Source organism: Pongo abelii, chromosome 17 (assembly GCF_028885655.2).
Source record: "Pongo abelii isolate AG06213 chromosome 17, NHGRI_mPonAbe1-v2.0_pri, whole genome shotgun sequence".
Classification (NCBI taxonomy): Eukaryota; Metazoa; Chordata; class Mammalia; order Primates; family Hominidae; genus Pongo; species Pongo abelii.
Genome location: NC_072002.2, coordinates 52,398,218 through 52,417,750, shown reverse-complemented (window position 1 = coordinate 52,417,750; position 19,533 = coordinate 52,398,218).

The following is a 19,533-nucleotide window of genomic DNA, read 5'->3' as shown; positions in this document are numbered from 1 at the left end:
CTTGAAATGTTTCCAGTCAGAAGAGACAGAGTAGAGGACACTGATAAAAAAGAGAGAAAAGGGGCAAACATTTGTGACCTAATGGGGTCAGGGAAGTGAACAGTTTAATTAATATTTAATTAACACTTCACCAGCCTGAAATAGAGATACAAGCCTGCAGTTGATCTGACACATAATGTTAATGTGTTGTTGGATACTACTAAGTATCTCTTTGTCCCCAACCTCTCTTCTCCCTGGGAATATGAGAGAAATTGCAAGGCACATGGGCATCTCTGCCCAAGCTCTTGTTTTATCCTTCTGTGAACCTGCAATATTAGAAGAAGAGTATGCTGCTGCCTAATCTACTGGTTTAAAAGAAAGTCCTTGATCATATTCTATATGGCATCATGGAGGAGGCAGGAGGATGGGGATGATGACAGCATCCAGGTGTCCAGGTGTCCCAGGTGTCCCAGCCAGCCCAGCAGTGGTCCAGGTGTCTGAGCCAGCCCAGCAGTGGCCCTGAGTATGCACCATTCACACACACCCTTGTACCACTCTAAATCTTCTGCACAGGTGCTTGTTCAAGTCTTCTCACTTCTCCATTCTTGCCTCTTTTCCTTTTCCTTCACCCTTTTTTCTTCCACATAAGAGTGTTCAAGTCACCCCTCTTCTAGGAATTTCTTACTGAGCCCCTCAGCCCATGAACTTTTGTAGACAGCACTTACTGTGGCAAGCACAGTTTAGCACTTAACACCTGCCTGGCACTGGGATTGAATGATCAGCTGTACCCATATCTCTTTCAATAGGATTGTAAGCTCTGTTAGGGCAGAAACCATATCTTTACATTTCCTTAAGCTGCTAGCACAGAAGTAAGCACAGGAAAACTAATTAATAAATTCCCATGAAAAGGAATGTTTAGAGACCTAAGCTATGGCCAGAAAATTCTCTAGGGACATAAATAGTTTTAGAAAACTCCAAGTCCAAATACATTCTCCTTCACAAATGCAGTTACAAAGGACCTCCAGTGCAGACCCCAGAGAGCCTTCGAAGATATCTGTCATGTGAGCTTGAAATGCAGCATTGTCATTATTCAGATAGAAAATAGAATCACTTATGAGATCATGGCTCATTGTCAATTCTCTATATATTTGCATTTATTGTGACAGATGCTGTCGAATCTCATCCTAGCTCTATTATTCTATGGAAATAGATTGGCCCTCTTATGCTATATAGTAATAATTAGGATAATATCACCCATTAACTCTCCATGGCCCTTCCTATCTGGAAGGCTCAGAGAAAGCTTTGATGATTACAAGCCCAAACTCTACCCCATCAGTTTGAACAGGACCCTCACTTCCTCCAAAAATTTTATTTTTGACTGAAATATTTTATAGGTTATTCACATCCCAAAGGGGAATTTTTTTGAAAGTTTGAGATAATGGGTTTCAGCCATCTTGACTTAAGCAGAATGAATAAATGCATTTTCTCCACAGAAAATTCATAATGCCTTAAGCTGAGTTTGTGCCTATGACATATTCTTAACCACCTACGGAATTGCTTTCTCTTCATTTTTGAGGTTAAATGGGAAGCCTGGAGCCTATAGTAGAATTCCACCATATGTGCTGGTGGAAAATTAAAAAAAAATAATAAAGAGAAAGCTACAGTTCTGTAGTTATCAGGCAGCACAGAGAAAACAGAAAAATTTTCCAAGAACTTACTGTCATTTTTTTAGGTCAGGTGCCCACTGGTTACCTACCATCCGCAGGCCCCTACATTATAGAATTTTTTGTCCTAGACTGAAAATATAGTGGTTGCTTATTTATATTCTTAGAAGTATTTATATTTTAAGGAGGAAGAAAGCATGGAATATGTTGGACTGGTATCTGTGATTTCTCAATGATGTTCCGTTTGAAGGCACTATGGATGACTTAAAAGTCATCCGTAATGATGATCCACACCAATCAGATGGGTGGAGAGAGGAAACAAGCCAGATTGGACAGGATAGGGGCTGAGGAATATTATCTCATTGTGGAAGGAGATGCAGTATTCAGGAGCTCAGTGGTTGGCTTCTCAACATCAAGTTAAAAGACAAGGCTCAGACATGGCCCCAGGTCATGGGGCAATAAGCTAATAGTCTGGTATCTAGGAAGTAAGATTGGGAAATATTTTGATCCATGGCAGGAGACTTGGCAGTGAAGAGGAGTCAAGTTCTAGGTCTATCATTATGGAGGAGAACTCAGAGAAGATTGTCGAGCCATCAGTCTTCCAGATGGTTCAAAGCCAAAAGTAAGTCTCAAGTGACAAGGTGAAGATTGACTCCTGGGGACTAGCGGGTTTCAGGTAGAAAGGTCAAGCCACACACCTAGGAAAGGAGGTAGGTAGAGCAGTAGCTTCAACCAGCAGGCTCCGAAAGTCCTGGGAGCAACAAGTGTGGCTCTTAGGAGCATCAGGACAACTCTGAAAGCCACAGGTTAACTCAGCTGCCATGTCTAGGTCCTGAGACTCAGCCCGAGAATGTGCCCAAACATTCTCTCTTGCCTCCTGCATTGGCTCAGGAATTGGGTGGGCTTAAGTCACAGATAGAGGCTCTCAGGGGTGTTAGCTATTAGGAATGAGTCCCAGATTGACAGTGGGTAAAGAACCTAGATCTCTGATAAATCTTTTCAAACTGAGACATCTGTAAAACTGACTTGAAATCTGGAGATAAATTATTTTTTAAAAATATTTTATTAATTTTATCAAAGAAATGCATGTCTATGGTTTAAAAATGCAAATAGTTACACCCTATAGAGAAAAACAGCAGTCCTAATTTCTTCCCTTTGTCCTGCCTTCGAGAGGTAAGTACTATGAAATTCTTACTATGTATCTTTTATACTGTATGTGTTTAAATAGCTTTATATCCTTCCTATTATATGTTAATATTTTTCTCCAACTTCTAAAAAATATTCTTATATGTCTTTGTTTATGATACCTGGCATTACTTGTGGATATTCTTTCATAAAGGATGTTTTGAGTTCCCTAACCCCTCTTCTTCCCCAGGTATCTCTCTCTCTCTCTCTCCTACCATCTGTTTCCAATACAGTTGTGCCACAAAATTGAATCTCATGTAACACATGTATTAGTGTTCTGCTCTTTGCCTTCTCTGTTTGTTTCAATTTGTATTTTTTTATGTTTGTGGTTGTTGTTTCTTCTCAGTCTTTGATGTCTTTATTCAAAAGTCAGGCCATTCTTGACTGCATCCATATGTTATAAAGAACTTGAGAGCTAATGGAAAGCTGAAGGCTTGGGAGGAGCTTGCCAACTTACTAGGGTGAGAGGGCTGTGGACTGGGTTTCCCAGTGAGAACATCAAACATCGAGATTTGTAGGATTTCTTTCCATACCAGGGTCATTATATTTCTTCCAAGAAATCTACTGTGTCCTCCTGCTTGGAGTTATATGCTCACCTGATCATGTTATGGAAACAGGGCCAAATGGGGAAAGGAATTTCACGGTCCAACATGCAAGACTCCTATAATTATTGAATCACTGTGTTTCAGCCTTTGTGCTCCACTATATTTGATGGAAAATATTCTATAATTGTTTTGATAGGCCTATGTGGTTTAATTTTTTCAGATGTTGAAATTCAGTTCCTCTGCAATTTAGGCAGAAAGGGAATGATAATGAAGAGGAAATAGGTGGTCTCTGTGAGTAAGAAAGGTGCCTTCAGGTATCATTTGTACCATATAAAGTTTTTTTCAGTTTCTGTGACCCAGATACTGTTAGTGTCTCCTATCTCTGAGCCTTTCGGGGGTTTCAGAGAACAAATGTTCCCACTAATTTGTCAATACCTCTTAGGAGGTACATGGATTATTTTTCTCTCTCCTCTGCCAAGACAGTTACCACTTCATCATTTCATTTCCACACTCCAGTAATTTACTAAGGCCTTCCACCTTGCTCTCCTCCTTCTGTGGTTGTGGTCAATTCACCATGTTTAAAAGAATATCTGTGGTACTTTTAAAAATATGTCAACTTCCTCCATGTTATTTGCTTTCAAAGAGAGGAGCCTCAAATGCATAATGTAAAAAAAAAATGAAATGATGTGTTAGTAGTGGACATTCTGGACATTGTGGCACCTCACAGCTATTTTAGATTAGGTTTGATTCTAGGAAGCTCTCAGATGATGTCAATGGGTGGATCTCTATGATGCCTAGGCATAAAACAAACACGGCCCCCAACACAACACAAGAAAAAGTATTGATTTTCCACACGTATGTGACTCAGTGGAACCTCACCCTGTCATTATTCTGCAACATATCTTCAAAGTGAAAAAGATATGGAAATATATCAGCTGTGTGGCTTTCCTGAAACCATTACAGGACAAACTTAGACTAGAACAAGCCAAATTTGATTATACAACCTAAGCTTTACACTGAGAAGTTCATACACACCCAGAAAGAGGGTCATCTGGAAAAAAGAGGTTCACCATTGTCACCTTCAAGTTTTCCCCCATGGACAAGCCTAGGGAGGTGTTCAGACCCAGAAAACATCTCTAATATTTCAGTAGTGCTAGCTTTTCCCCTGCCCTGACCAACTAGTGGTGTGAAACTAATCAGAATTCCCCTCATGCCACAGCTATTTCTGAATCTTAGTTTGCGTATCTAGAATAGTAGATAATGAAATTATACTTTCAGGCTTTAATATATTTCATTTTTGATTGCAAAAGAAGTTATAGAGGATTATTTATGCTTGGAACTATGTCTGAGCTCTTCTAGGGAAGATGGAATTTGATACCACACCAATTCATTTACTTTCTTTTCATCTGGATTTCCGGAATAGCAATTGTTGTATTTATTTATAATGTTTATCATCGTCCTAATGCTAATTTAATCTCTTTGAAAAAAAATCTCCAGGCTGGTAATAAATGATACACTGGGAAATAGGGAATTGATAATACTGATTTCAAACTCTAAAATTCCAGTTTAAATTTACACTTAGGAATTCTTTATATCCTCATATGTCATATCAATTTAAATAATATCCCACTCACTGGGGCATAAAGAATAATGCCAATATTAAAGTTTCTATTTAATATTTGCTAATTGCACATGAAGGGGTTATATTAGCTGCATTTAGGATGTTTTTTATTTAATTTTACTGTATTAGAAAATCTATGAGGTTAAGTATCCTGAAATTATTGCTCTTAAATATTGAGCAATAAGAATATTGTCCCCATGATGCACCCTATATCATATGGCCTTGAATAAGCTTTCTCCCCACTGCAAGGGGGTAGGGTGGTAGAGGTAGCAGGGAGCTTAGTCTAAACTTGGTATAAATATGGGTGATCATATTCCCCTTTTAAAATATCAAATTTGCATTTAAAAAGCTGTTTTCTTCATGAAATCTAATATCATTAATGGGGCTATAGGCTTTATAAAACCAGAATCCCATGAAATGAAATAAACCTTATTACTATAAAGTTGGGTTCTATCCTAAAGGGATGCATATAAACCATAGTTAGTGCCCTATCTCAAACCCTTAGCATGGTCTTCATTTGTTGGATCTTTCAATAAACTTTAACTGAATGCTTCTAAACCATAGCAAAGTGGTAAGTTTGGAAGGAGGCTTAGGTCCGGAATCAAGATATAACCACGTATCTGTATGAGCTGTGCGACCTTGATCACATTGCTCAGCTTCTCTGAACCTTGGTGGTTTCTTGGGCTTTCGAAGGGAAATAATAATCCATACCACAGAGGATTTTATAATATCAGGAAAAAAATGCTGTAAAGTTTCTAGTCCAGGATAGAGCCTGTGTTAAGTTTTCTTTCTTTCCTTTTTTTTTTTTTTTTTTTTTTGAGATGGAGTCTCACTCTGCTGCCCAGGCGGGAGTGCAGTGGTGCAATCTCGGCTCACTGCAAGCTCCACCTCCCAGGTTCATGCCATTCTCCTGCCTCAGGCTCCTGAGTAGCTGGGACTACAGGTGCCCACCACCACACCCAGCTAATTTTTTGTATGTTTAGTAGAGACAGGGTTTCACCATAGCCAGGATGGTCTCGATCTCCTGACCTTGCTGTGTTAAGTTTTTTTTATTACAATGTAATAATAATAGAGAAGGTAGTAGGAAACTTTTGGAAGCGATAGATAACTTTATGACATAGATTGCAGTGATGGTTTCATGAGTATATACTTATCTCCAATCTCATCAGGTTGTACATATTAAATATGTGTAGCTTTTTCTGTGTGGATCATACCCCAATAAAGTGGTTTAAAAATAAAGTTTCTAGCCCATAATACATGTAAATAAATTGTTGTATAACAGAGTTCACAGACCACACCAATCTATGGGTACAAATTGGTCACTGTAAAATAATTTAGATTCCATGAGCCCTGTTTACCACCTGCTGAAGGAGAACCTCTGACCCCCCAACAGAGCCCTCTCTGGCATCTCCAATGTGCTCATTGTTAAGCATGCATAGACGCCATGCTGAAATCAATCCCATATCTGCCATCCCGAGTCCTGCCCTTGTCCACCAACATCCACAAACAAAAACAATTTTTTCACAGAGTTTGTCTTTCTGTACCTGACTTCTTTTCATCCCACAGTAATGGTCATTTTTCTCCCTAGAGATTCCCAGATGTGGGAAGACACACTCAGACCCATCTCAATCTGCTTAGATTCTAACTGGGATACCCCACAGGAGAAGCTGAGCTTTCTGTTGAGCTATGGCTTTGTCGAGAAGCAATGCTCCCAGAAACAGAGGCACTCACCTTTAGTGAAGGAAATGTCATTTAGACAAACAGCAACAGTTCTTGAAAGTATACTACACAGGGAATAAAAATTCTGTAGGCAAAATTCATGAGAGAGAGAGAGAGCCCTCTGTATTGATACCATGAGGAAGAAGTTCAAGGAAGGTACTGATTTTTAAATGGATCTAAAAGATAAGGCAGAATTTTAGCAGAAAACTGGGTGGGATAAAACCTGATGGCATTGGAGATTGGTGGAGGGTTTTCTAGAGCAGAAGGCAAGTGTGAAGGGACATTGCAAAGAAGGGTTGGACAGAGATGGGGAAGGGAAACAACACTAAGGTGGTTGTGGTGATGTTGAAATACTGCACTCTTCTCATCTACCATCAGTAAGATGTGAGTTTCCAACATGAAATATGTTCTACCCTGAACTATCCATACTTCCTTTGTTGTTCCCTTTATTACTCATATACCATGTATACTGCATAGCAATGTAGTAGTTGTAAAGTGGGAGTAGAGAGAGGTTTCATCACAATGTTATAATGTGTATTACAACCCACTCTTATCAAAATAAGCAGAGAAATTAATGAGAGAGGCATAGTTTGAGGTCCCTTCATAAGGAAACACATGTCTTCTTTGTTTTCATAATAATGAAACATAATATTTCACTCATAAAATAAACCATGACTTGTCTCATCATTTGCAAAGCTAGCTTCATGGACCCAAAGATTCCATGTTCTGTAGCATTTTTTTATAATTATCCTACTCTCCAAACATTGCCATTGTGTTATCAGGATATGGGAACAGCAGTGGCTAGTAAATTCTTATAACTTGATTGGAAGAGTGTTGTTGTACCCCCCTGCTACCCTTCCTTCTATACTACAGTTTTACAGAGATAAAGAAGACATATCTTTGCCAAAAACCACTCTTAATTTCTTGTGGCATTACGTTTTATGGAAAGATAATCCAGTGAGTCTCACACGTCCATTTGCTTTTCGAAAGAGCAATCAAGGAAAAGAAATTCCAAGAAATGGAACTCAGTTGTGGAATTATATGGCAACAAGACAATCATTTAAATAACAGAAAACAGGATGTTCTGGAAGGTACAAGCACCACCACTGCATGGAAATTATAGGGAATAAATTCAGGTCCCTGTATACATAAGAACTTTTTTTATAATGAGATCTGTGGGAGGAATGTTCCAGGAAGAAACCAGTACAGGGTGGAAATTTCAAAAACATTATCTCAAGGAGATCTGCACATCTGTGAATCTCTGACAATTTAAGGCGACCATCAGTCAGGGCAAAGATGTTTTTGACTGGAGAAGCCTGTGCAAATTTGTCAAGCAATAGAAAATAGGAGGGTTCTGTGACACATGCACAGGAATCTTGAATCAGACACAAATCTCCAACATATAGCTTAGTGAAATGTGCCAGGGCCATATCATGAAACCTTTTTAAGCACAAATTGTTAATATTGAGTAAGGTAATCTATGGGCCTAGAGGACATGTTGAATAAATGTTTCTGGTTCTTGAGACTATGCATGGATTCTGCTTCAACATGTGGCTAATAAAATGAAGCTCAAGAATGTATATGTGGACACATCTATAGCTAATAGTTTTTAATAACTTAATTTGTAAGGTCACAGTTGATGGATGAACAATAACTTCAACTTAATAAATGCTGATATTGACCAACCAAAAAATCAATAGCTGCTTAATAAATTAAAGAAAAATAAAAATATATTGGACTTAATCAGATTATATATAACATAAAAATTACTTAAAAAGTATAATATTTGCCAAAAAAGTAAAGAACACTGAATATTTAATTATAAGTATGTTATTAGTGTGGCCATTCTTCAGAACCAATCAGAAAGGAAGGAAGGAAGGAAGGAAAGAAGGAAAGAAGGAAGGTGGGAAAAAAGAAACAGAAAAAGGAGGACAACAGATTTGCTTCTCAACTTAGCACAAACAGTAATGCCTGCGAGAGAGCACAACAGAATTTCCCCCTGGGTCTCTAGTACTATGGCTACTATACCCTCCACTCTGCCCTCCAGGAGCCACCACTCTCTGAGTGCTTGATCCAATGAAGCTAAGGCACTGCAGGAAGTTCATACTCACTTGCTTGTATTAAGTAACTCAGTTCTTACAAAAATTCCGCATAGTGGGCTCTACTTATTACACTTACATTTTTCCAATGAAAAGATTAAAGATTAAAAAAGTTAAATCACTGGTAAGGCAGAATATAGACAGATGTGAAGATTTAAAGTGTTTCATACTGCAGGAGAAAATGACATGGTCAATCAAGGCAGGAGGAGCAGTAGACAGAGGCCTAAGAGACTAGCAGTGGTGGACACTACAGCCAGAGAGTGTGTGTCTGGCACGTGACATAATCCAGGCTGTGGTTCTGGAGTGAGTCTGTTAAGGCAAATAGAAAAGAAAGTCACTGAAGATGGGGAATTTAAAAAGCAGAATATTTGGCTATGTTCTGTGTCCTCCATATGCCCGGGGAAACCTCCAGCATGACGGCGAGCTGCTTCCCTCAGTGGTGAGTCAGGTCAGGATCTGCCATTCTTAACAGCACACTGTGCCTTGTCTGAAGGGAGGCCGTCTTCTCAGCCCCTCTCAGACCTCACCTGCCCCACTCAAAGCTCACACGTTAACAGTGCACTTCTACAGCTTCAAATTGCAGTGAAAGCACCTTGAAACCTAAATGCTAATGTATATCAAAATGGCTAGAGTAATATCTCTAGTCCCATTTGAATTGAAAAATATCCAACTTCCATGTCCAGTGGAATGAATTGATTGAAATGTGCCTGCATAATAAGTCTTCAAGGACAAGATGAGCACTCGAGTGACTCTCAGTATTCCCCAGTTGGTCACTGTCGCTGTTGTTCTCCCATTAAAATGCATACTTTTACCTTCAATGGAGTTCTCCTTTGTGACCAAAGTGTAAATCTCTCCTGTAAGAGCTATGGTTTACACTGATTTTTGTTGCTTATAGCTTGGCATAAATGAGAGATCTAACAGCAGGTGCTCAGAAAGAAATGAGGACTCTAAGAGAAAAGAGAAACTGGAAGTGGGGGAGTATCCTGGGGACACAAAAGACAAACTACGCTGATGTCTTCATATTGCACACCCCTCCTCACAAGTCTTCCGCCTTCTTTATTCATTCAGTGCATAGGCCTCTAGCCTCATTCCTGTTTACCCTGGTGAAATGGTAACATTTCTGTTAGACAAACCAAGGAGTTTGTAGGGAGGAGGATTTAGTCAATAAAATCAATATCCATAACTAAAATTTAGTTTAGTCATATATTTTATTTCAAATGTATATGGATTAATCTATCCGTTGCCACATAACCCCAGCTTCGGTAAGGGTAGACCACGCCTGCATCCTCCCTCCCTCCAGAGAGGTATTATAAAGTTTTTATGGTCATCACAGACCTTCCCTACCCTGGGGATCTGTAGTTGTTTTTTTTTTTAATCTTTCAGACAGCCTCAGCTAAAGCTTGGAGGAATCTAAATAAATCATAAAATGTCTTCATAGAAACAGTTTGTCCTGGCGAAAGAATAAATTAATGAAGCCAGTTTGGACAAAAGTAAATCATAGGAAAACATCATACCCTGACCCTTCCTAAAGTACTAGAATGTCTGGGCTCCTATTTCCATTTTTTGAGATGTTCCCCTGCCCAAATGCCAGCGTGTCAGCTGCTAGGGGAAAAGTATCTCTCAAAATCCCTAAGGCTAGGCTGGCCATGGTGGGTCATTCCTGTAATCCCAGCACTTTGAGAGGCTAAGGCGGGCAGATCGCCTGAGGTCAGGAGTTCGAGACCAGCCTGGCTAACGTGATGAAACTGTGTCTCTACTAAAAATACAAAAATTAACCAATCGTGGTGGTATTTGCCTGTAATCCCAGCTACTTGGGAGGCTGAGGCAGGAGAATCACTTGAACATGGGAGGCAGAGGTTGCAGTGAGCCAAGATCTCTCCATTGCACTCCAGCCTGGGGCGCAAGAGTGAAACTCCATCTCAAAATAAATAAATAAATAAAATCCCTAAGGCTGAGGTGTCAGGGAGTAAATGGATCTCTTGCTAGGGGAGGTGGTATCCAGGAAAGCAATTGTTTGGCATGTGTGGGACCTGGGTTCACCCCTGGCTTTACCATGTACCACTTCACCTTTTTATTAATGTTAGTTGAAGCTCTTATTTCCAAGTGATAAAAATTCAAGTCTAGCTTGTGTATGTAGAAGAGGAACTACTTTGGCTTGTGTGACTGGAAAACCGAAGGGGTGGGTTTACTGCATTAGTCACAGCCGGACCAGCCGATCAAGTGACTCTCTTATACGTGTCACAAATACTGGCTGAGGGCCTACTTTGGGTTTGGGAGCTGTTCTAGGTGCTGAAGATACAACCGTGAACCAAACAGAAAAATCTGTAAATATGTGGTATGACAGATGGTGATAAATGCTATGGAGAAAAATAGATTATGATCAGGCAGAAGAGGAGTGGCTGCTTTTTACTGAGTGGTTGGAGAATGCTATGTTTGGGTAGAGATTTGAGAAAAGCCAGGGTGCGAAGCCTTTAGGAAGCTCTGTGACTGCCTCTGTCTCTGTCATGGATTTTACCCTCTCTGCTTCTCTCGATTCTGTTTTCTTCTGGCTTTAGTCTTCAGCAGATTCATTCCACATGGCATCAGGCATCATTCCGCATCAGAGATGGCCACTTGAATCTCTGGGCCTGCCTGGCCTTGTCTACTCATCTCTTAAAAGGAGAGACATACTCTCTTTCAAAGTCTCCCCATCAGTCCCTGAGAGAGGACTTTGGTCATTGAGGTAACAAGACCCCTCTGAATGCCTCACCAGAGGACAGTAGTATTTTTATTGGCCAGCCTGAATCACAGGTCTAAACTTGGGGCAGGAGAAGAGAGCTGGGTGATTGACAGCCTCACCAGATGAAGAAATATTAGCTGGACTAGACATGGGTGCAGGGACACTGGCCATGGAAAAATGACAGGTGTTCACTATGCCACTAATCCTCAAGTATTCTTATTTGTAATAAAAGAATAAACATGCCTAAGTGAAGATTTAAAACACACACTAGAGACAGCATATATGAACTGTCTTATGTGTAATGACAACTTATTAAATAGTGACCATTGTCCTATAGATCCCACGGGGCTTGCCCCTGCATTGTGTGTTTCTTGCTGGGGGTAGGAAAGTGAGGGAGGCAGGACTGTAGGCTGCTTCTGCTCTTCCCTATTCCTGGTGGCTGCCACAGCTCATTCTTTCCCTTAGGACTTTTCTCCCAAGAACGTAAGCACCCTCCACACTCTTCCTGCAGCCCACTTCCTTATTAACACTGAAAACAAGCACTTAGGCCTTTTCCTCATGAGAAATGTATTGCTAATAATTCAGGGAAACAGATGCAGGATACTAAAATGATAAACCACTGAAAGCCACAAATATAATCATATGTTACAAAATCCTTATGTCTTTAATCTCAGACGTGAAAGGTATATAGAATAATAAATGAAAGTCTACTTTCTGCTTTCATTCCCTAAATGGGGTTTCACTTCAACTCAGCTACTTTCTGAGACCTCACTTTAACCTGGAACAAGTCCTCAAACTCAAAACAGCCCCTCTCCCCAGCATGTAGACCTGAAGGTAAACTCAGCACAGGTTTCATTTTACCCCTGATTTCTTTCTTCTCCCAGTCTCTCATTAAACTCTGCCCTGAGTTTATCATGTCTTTTTACCTTTAAGTTTTGATCTTTGGGATAACACTGAGAATGGAGAGGAGGGATAAACACAGAAGACGTATCAGAGGTCTTGGTCACTATGATGGTTGCTTTCATGTTTCAATTGAGTGGGCTATGGGATGCCCAGATACCTATTTGGTTAAACATTATTTGTGGGTGTGTCTTTGAGGATGTTTCTGGAAGAAATTAGCATTTGAACTGGTGGACTGAGTAGAGCAGATGACCCTCCACAATGTGAGAGAGCATCATCCAAACTGCTGAGGGCCAGAATAGAACAAAAAAGTAGAGGCAGATTGAATTTGCTCTCTGCCTGTCTGGTTGAGCTAGGAGATCTGTCTTCTGCCCTTGGTGCTCTTGGTTCTCAGGAGTTTGAACGATACCCACCAGCTTTGCTGGATCTCCACTTTACAGACTGTAGATCTTGAGAATTCTCAACTTCCATAATAGCATGAGCCAATTGCTTATAATCATATGTGTATATGTATACCCTCTTAGATCTGTTTCTCTGGAGAACCCTGACTAATATGACTAATACAGTCACTGACTGGATGTGGAAATCAGGGAATGAGAGGTGGAGATTACAAATGACAACTAGATTCTGACAAACCGACAGGGAAATTGTAGGTAGAAAGTCAAGGTAAGGAACTAATATGGAGAAGTTTAAGGTAATTAGTTGTATGGATCAGTAGAGGAATTGCATGTGGAACTACAGGCAGACTGTAGTGGTAGCAGTGGAGACAGAGAGAAATAGACAGGTTCATCAAGACTGTAGATAAAAGAGAAGATGACTAAAAAGAGTACCATAAGGTCTGAGCAGAGGAAGATGGGCCCATATAGAAGAATAAGAATGATTTGCCTAGTTGTAAATGCCCATTGGGAAGGGACAACATCCATACAAAATCAGTATGGACAATCCTGCCTTTGTCATACTTGGGCCTCTCTTTCCCACACACCCTTCCTCTCCTTCAGTTGCTACAGATAAGTATGCCAGTGTCCTTCATCTCCTCTCTAACTTGCAGGATTTTGGAGGCTGACTTCTTTCCCTAGAATACCCTCTCCATCTCTTAGACTTATGCACTCTGAGGTTTCATTTTACACCTGACTTCTTTCTTCTCCCAGTCTCTCATTAAACTCTGCCCTGAGTTTATCTCCCTGTCCCTGCATCCATCTTTCTTATCAGAATGGGATATAGGCACACAGTGTAGGTTCATGGCAAGGAGACCCCCCTATAGCTTCTCAACTCCCACCATGTTAGCAGCTAACTCCTCTGGGTCCACACTGAATCCATTCCTTGATGGAACTTGGCCCAGGACAAATCAAAACTGGAGGTATGCCACATGCAGCTACATCATGGGCTGAGCTTGGCCACAGAAGCAGAACAGTCCTAGTGCACTCCCTTCGAAGTCCATTTATTTTCTAAATGATCAGCTTGAGTGAGGTAACCCTGGCAATTGTCAGGGAATGGATTACTTGGCAACACATTGCTTTTTACAATGTGGATGATGACAATAATTTTACATACCAGTACTATTTCATGACTATTGCAAATGATGGTGTCCAAATGGAGGAAGAACAGTGTGATTCAGAGTGAGCCATGGCCCAGGCTCAGAACCCATTCTGCTTTCCCCCTGCAAAATGTCTCCCCTGGGCTTAAAAGTGACGTTTATCAGCAAACAGTTATTATTACTGTTTTATTATTGCCTCAGTTAGCATTTATATGGCACTTTGTATTTTCAAGGTGCTTTTCAATCATTTTTATTAGTGAGAGAGGGCAGATTGTCAGGCACAGGTGGAAGAAGCTAAGAGTCTGAGTTTTCTTAAGAAAAGGCAAGATGTTTCTGTAAACAGACAGTCATTCTGCTCTCTAAATTTGACTTTTTAAATGGTGGTTGAGGATACAGAAATCATTTGTGCAGTAATTATCCAATAAAAAGCCACTAAACCAATTGAAATGCCAGGAGAAAAATTACAAATGCCATGCTGCTAGGCAGTCACAAGGAGAGAAATTCATTCATGCATGCATGTATGCATGCAATTCATCCATCATAATTTACTGGAAAATGAACACTTCCTCCCACCCCCCAAACTTTGGCTAGGCACTGCAAGTAATGCATGGAAAGGTCGACTCATGGCCTTTATCTTCAAGTATTTGAAATTATTATTTGGAAAATAAAATACATTAAATAATTATGGCCACAAAGCAAATAGTACTGATTTAAAATCCAGGAGAGATCTAGAGAAGGAAGATATTTGGGCAGGAGTATTCAGAACAAGTTTCCTAAAGAAAATTGGATTTGAGTTGGATTCTACAAGATGAGTAGAATGTGAAAACTTTTTGAAGTGGTGACCTCAAGAAGACATGATATCTGTCCCCCAAGAATTTTCAGTCTAAATAGTTGATATAATAGGTTTCTTGTATTTAAAGAAGAAGGGGGTTCCACAGGCAGATATTATAATTAGTGGTAAAGATATGACATTCTTTAGAATTTCAAAGTAAAGAGATACTTTCCAAACTAGAGTGAATTTTGCTTAATGAGAACTTGTCTCAGCTAAAGGTATAGAAGAGGGATTTCTAAGAGAGAGATCAATGCTTAAAGTGAAGAAGGAGCTACTAATAAGAGGGTATCTATTTAGGGCTTTTTAATTGAACGTAGTCTCCAATCAGTCACCCAAGCAGAGATACATCACTCAGGATGTCCAAAGACCATCCATATCTTGGGTATCAGAAAAACTCTTTATTCATATCTTTCTCCTCAATAATGGATAAAATCCTAAGACTGAATGACTGAAAAGAATTCAGCCAATGGGCTAAATTGAATCAAATATTTGGTAGAAAGAAAGTGACATTTATGCTCTCAGTCCCAATTCCTTTTATACAATCCATCTATGAATATTTATCTATTAGATACTATGTTTCCAGTCTTGAGCTAGTATCTGAAATGGAATTCTAGAAAAAGGCCACTTCTGGCTCTTAGAAAAATTATTCTGCTCTAAGTGGCAGATCAGAGTATTAGGAACATAATGTAAATGACTCAAGGTAAAATTAGGTGATTGTGTGGGGAGCAGGAGTAGAGAAGGTGACACAAGACATTATGCTCTTCCTTTGGGTGCAAATCACAGAAATGAGGGAATTATTTTGGAGAAAATGGAGATTTGGAGATTTGGAAGAATCCTTTTATCTTTATACCAAATGTACAATATAAGAAAGGTATTAGAACTGAAAAAAATAGTGTATACATACAAAGTGACACTTGCAAGCAAAATATGGAAGAATAGGAGCTTAGTTTCCAATTTACTCTTCTCTTCAAGTGACCACATTTTTCCTATCCCTACTTACCAATAGAAACTTATCCCAAGTACTAAGTTCTCAGATTTTACAATTCTGGTTTCCTTCTAGAACCCAGCATTGGTATACTGTGCTGAGTGCAAGGCAAGGTTACTGAATGCTTAGGAACTTGAGCTTTGAAGACCTCTACTAGATACTGACGTGACCTTGAGAAAGTAAATTAACTTCTATGACCTTTACTTATCACTGTATTTTAGGTGTAACTACCTCATTGGGCAGTTGTGAGGATGAAATGACAATATATGTATGACATTTAACATGTACTCCAGCACACAATAAACAACCACCAAACATTCTTTTTATTATATTTCAAATTTACCCAAAGTCCACAGGATTTAGCTGTATAAAATTCTTTCAGAATTTCAGTACCTTCCAAAATGATGATGAAATTGATCTAAACATTAATCTCTACTAATCAAATGATAACATTTACAATAGTTTATATTTCTTTGATGTATTAACATTTACAAAGCTACAACACATACTCAGATAATGTTTAGCTTTAGCAGCAGATGAAATTATGATTTACAAAAATTAAACAATTTGTTAAATCACACAGCTTGTGAGAGGAGGGTCTGGGCCTTGAACTTAGGTCTTTGGCCTCAAGTCTTCTATAGTTTTCATTACTTCATGCTGTCTCATGATGTATATTAATATAAACCTGTTTAGAAAGATGAATGAGTCATACAAACAGGGCCTTCTCTCCATTCTTAGGAACATATATTTATTTAAGAAGGAGCCCATGTTGTATAACTCTAAGGAAAAGTTTCTAATGATTATTATTTTAGCATTTTGGAAGACTATTGGAAGGGATATTTTAGAAGACAATAAGGGTTGTAGACACTCAGTTCTTTTGGGATATGCATCGTCAGCCATTACATTTAAAACAAGAGAGGAGGCAATTTTGTCTACAAAGCACCTGCCCCTGTCTATAGGCATAGAAGAGACTGGGATGAATAATCCAAATTCTCCCAGGCACTTTGAACATTTTTTTGAAATTAGAGAAAGCAAAGGACCCAGCCAAAGCTTTTCTAGTGTTTCTACATGAAATTTATAGTCTTACCCAATGGTCCAATCAATAAAGTTGAGTAGGAGCCAGGAAATGAAGAATTTCTGTTTGCTGGAAACTTTTTGATTTGTTCTATTATCATAATTGATGACCTGGAATCAAGAACTTACTCAACCAGAATATCAAACATCTCACTCTCAGACAGACAAATGCCTCTGGAAACCAATTAGGAAAATGTTGTTGATTCACTTAGCTGTTCCCTTTCCCAGTAAATTCATTTTTCTATTCTTTAGTTATCCATCTGACTTAACATGCTACTCTATAGAAATATGTGTGTGGCCAGGGAAAGGAGAAGGTGTCTGAAGGGGCTATTTCATAGTCAGTGTGTCCAGAAAGGTCCAAGTCATGGAGAGAGCATTTATGAAACTTCCCTTTAAAAAAACTTGACTCCCTCCAAATAGATCCTGCCCTAGATCCCCAGTTGCCAACCATCATTTGGCCCATGGTATTCAATATAACTCAGGTTGTTTCTTGTTCCCAAGAGCCCCTTTTATCTGGCAATTCCTCAAGCGCATGTTTATCTTGGGGTTTTGTTATTGGAGTAAGACAAGCCTGTGAACTTCTACCTCCAGGTTTCCCCATAGCTGATGCCTTTTAAAATTCAGGACTCAATTCAAATATTGTCTCTTTAGAGAGGGTTTCCTTGACTTTTCTAGCTAAATTTTATCCCTAGGCCCTATCTGTCATATTATCCCATATTATTTTTTTCTTATAGCATTTGTCACTCTCAGAAATTATCCTAATTATGTGCTTACCTGGTTAGAATCTATTTCTCTGCACTTGAATAGAAGTCCCATAAGGGCAGAAGCATTTTCTGACTTTCTATGCCATATCCCCAGTTCTTAGATTAGTGTGTGACATACAGTTGATTCTCAATGTTTGTGGAAGTAAAGAAGTGGGGGCAGCATTATGGATTTAATTTTCTCCATGTTTTGTGCATATTCTATATTGCTGTAAGATTTATTTCAAATTACTTCTTTTATTTATTAAAGACATTTTTTCATCAATTAGTTCTTCAAAAGAAGAGCTCATGTCTTCTATGTTTATTATATCTCCCAAGGCTGATTGTAAAACTGGTACTTGATAAATTCTTGGTGACTAATGGTTGAAAGTGAAAAAAAAAACTGGTAATCATGCAATCCCAGACAAAATAAGTCATTTATCATATACAACAGGTAGATAAATAAACATTTGGAAGCCTTCAGTTACTGAAAGAATTAGCTTAGTTTTCTGCCTTGCCTTTGTGTGTACTTTTGGTTGAGATAATACAATAAGGAAATGTACAAATGAAGATGGCTAAGGACTGGATATTGTGTCTCCCCAACATTCATATGTTGAAGCCCAATCCTTAACATGGTATTTGGAGGTGGGGCCTTTGGGAAGTAATTAGGTCATGATGTCAGAATTCTCATGAATGGGATTGGTACCCTTATAAGAACAGACAGTTAGAGGACTTGCTTGCTTTCTCTTTCTGCTCTCTGCCCTGTGAAGATACAAGGAGAAGACAGTAGTCTGCAACCTGGAAGAGGGCCCTTACCAGACCTGACCATGAATGCACTCTTATCTCAGAATTCTAGCCTCAAGAACTGTGAAAAATAATTATTGTTTAAGCTACCCAGTCTACTTGTTATAGCAGCCTTAACTAAGACAAAGATGAAAGCATGGATGCAAAAAAGCATCAGAAAGGAAGACTGGATGGGACATTGTGAATGGCAAGGGAGCTGGAAAAGGAGAAATTACTGAGGACATGGGCTCCTCAATCTGGTGGCAATGTCTTTGGAAGAAATCAAGAAGTCAAGATATTTTTAATAATTTTTGTGGATACATAGTAGGTGTATATATTTATGGGGTACATGAGCTGTTTTGATACAAGCATGCAATGTCAAATAAGCACATCATGGAGAAGGATAAATGACCCATTGAAGATAGAAGGAGAGATTAATTTTGGTTTAGAAAAACTGAGCCCAAAATTGTGGCAAACATGCAAGGAGAGATGCCCAATAGAAAGAGAAGAATGAAGCTAGAAATTGAAGTTAAGACATCCTATTAGGCCGGGCACAGTGGCTCATATCTGCAATCCCAGCACTTTGGGAGGCCGAGGCAGGTGGATCACACGGCCAGGAGATCGAGACCATCCTGGCTAACATGGTGAAACCCCGTCTCTACTAAAAATACAAAAGATACAAAAAATTATCCAGGCGTGGTGGCGGGCGCCTGTAGTCCCAGCTACTCAGGAGGCTGAGGCAGGAGAATGGTGTGAACCCAGAGGGCGGAGCTTGCAGTGAGCCGAGATCACGCCACTGCACTCCAGCCTGGGCAACAGAGCGAGACTCCATCTAAAAAACAAAAGAAAACAAAACAAAACAAAATCCTATTAGTGGCTACCTTGGATTTTGTGAGAATGGGTGAAAATGATCAGAAAGAGAGTGAAAGGGTTGAAGACTTGCCCTAGAGAATTCCCACATTGGGAATTGAGAAGGAAAAGGAAAGATCAGGAAAGAGAAGAATAAAGAGAGGCAGGGTAGAGAACCAAAACAAAAAAAATTACAGAAATCAAGAAAAGATTGTATATAATTTTGTTAAAGTATGAAATATATCTATGAGTCTTATTTCTCCAACCAGATAATAAAGAACCCAAAGATGAATGTCTTTGTTTTT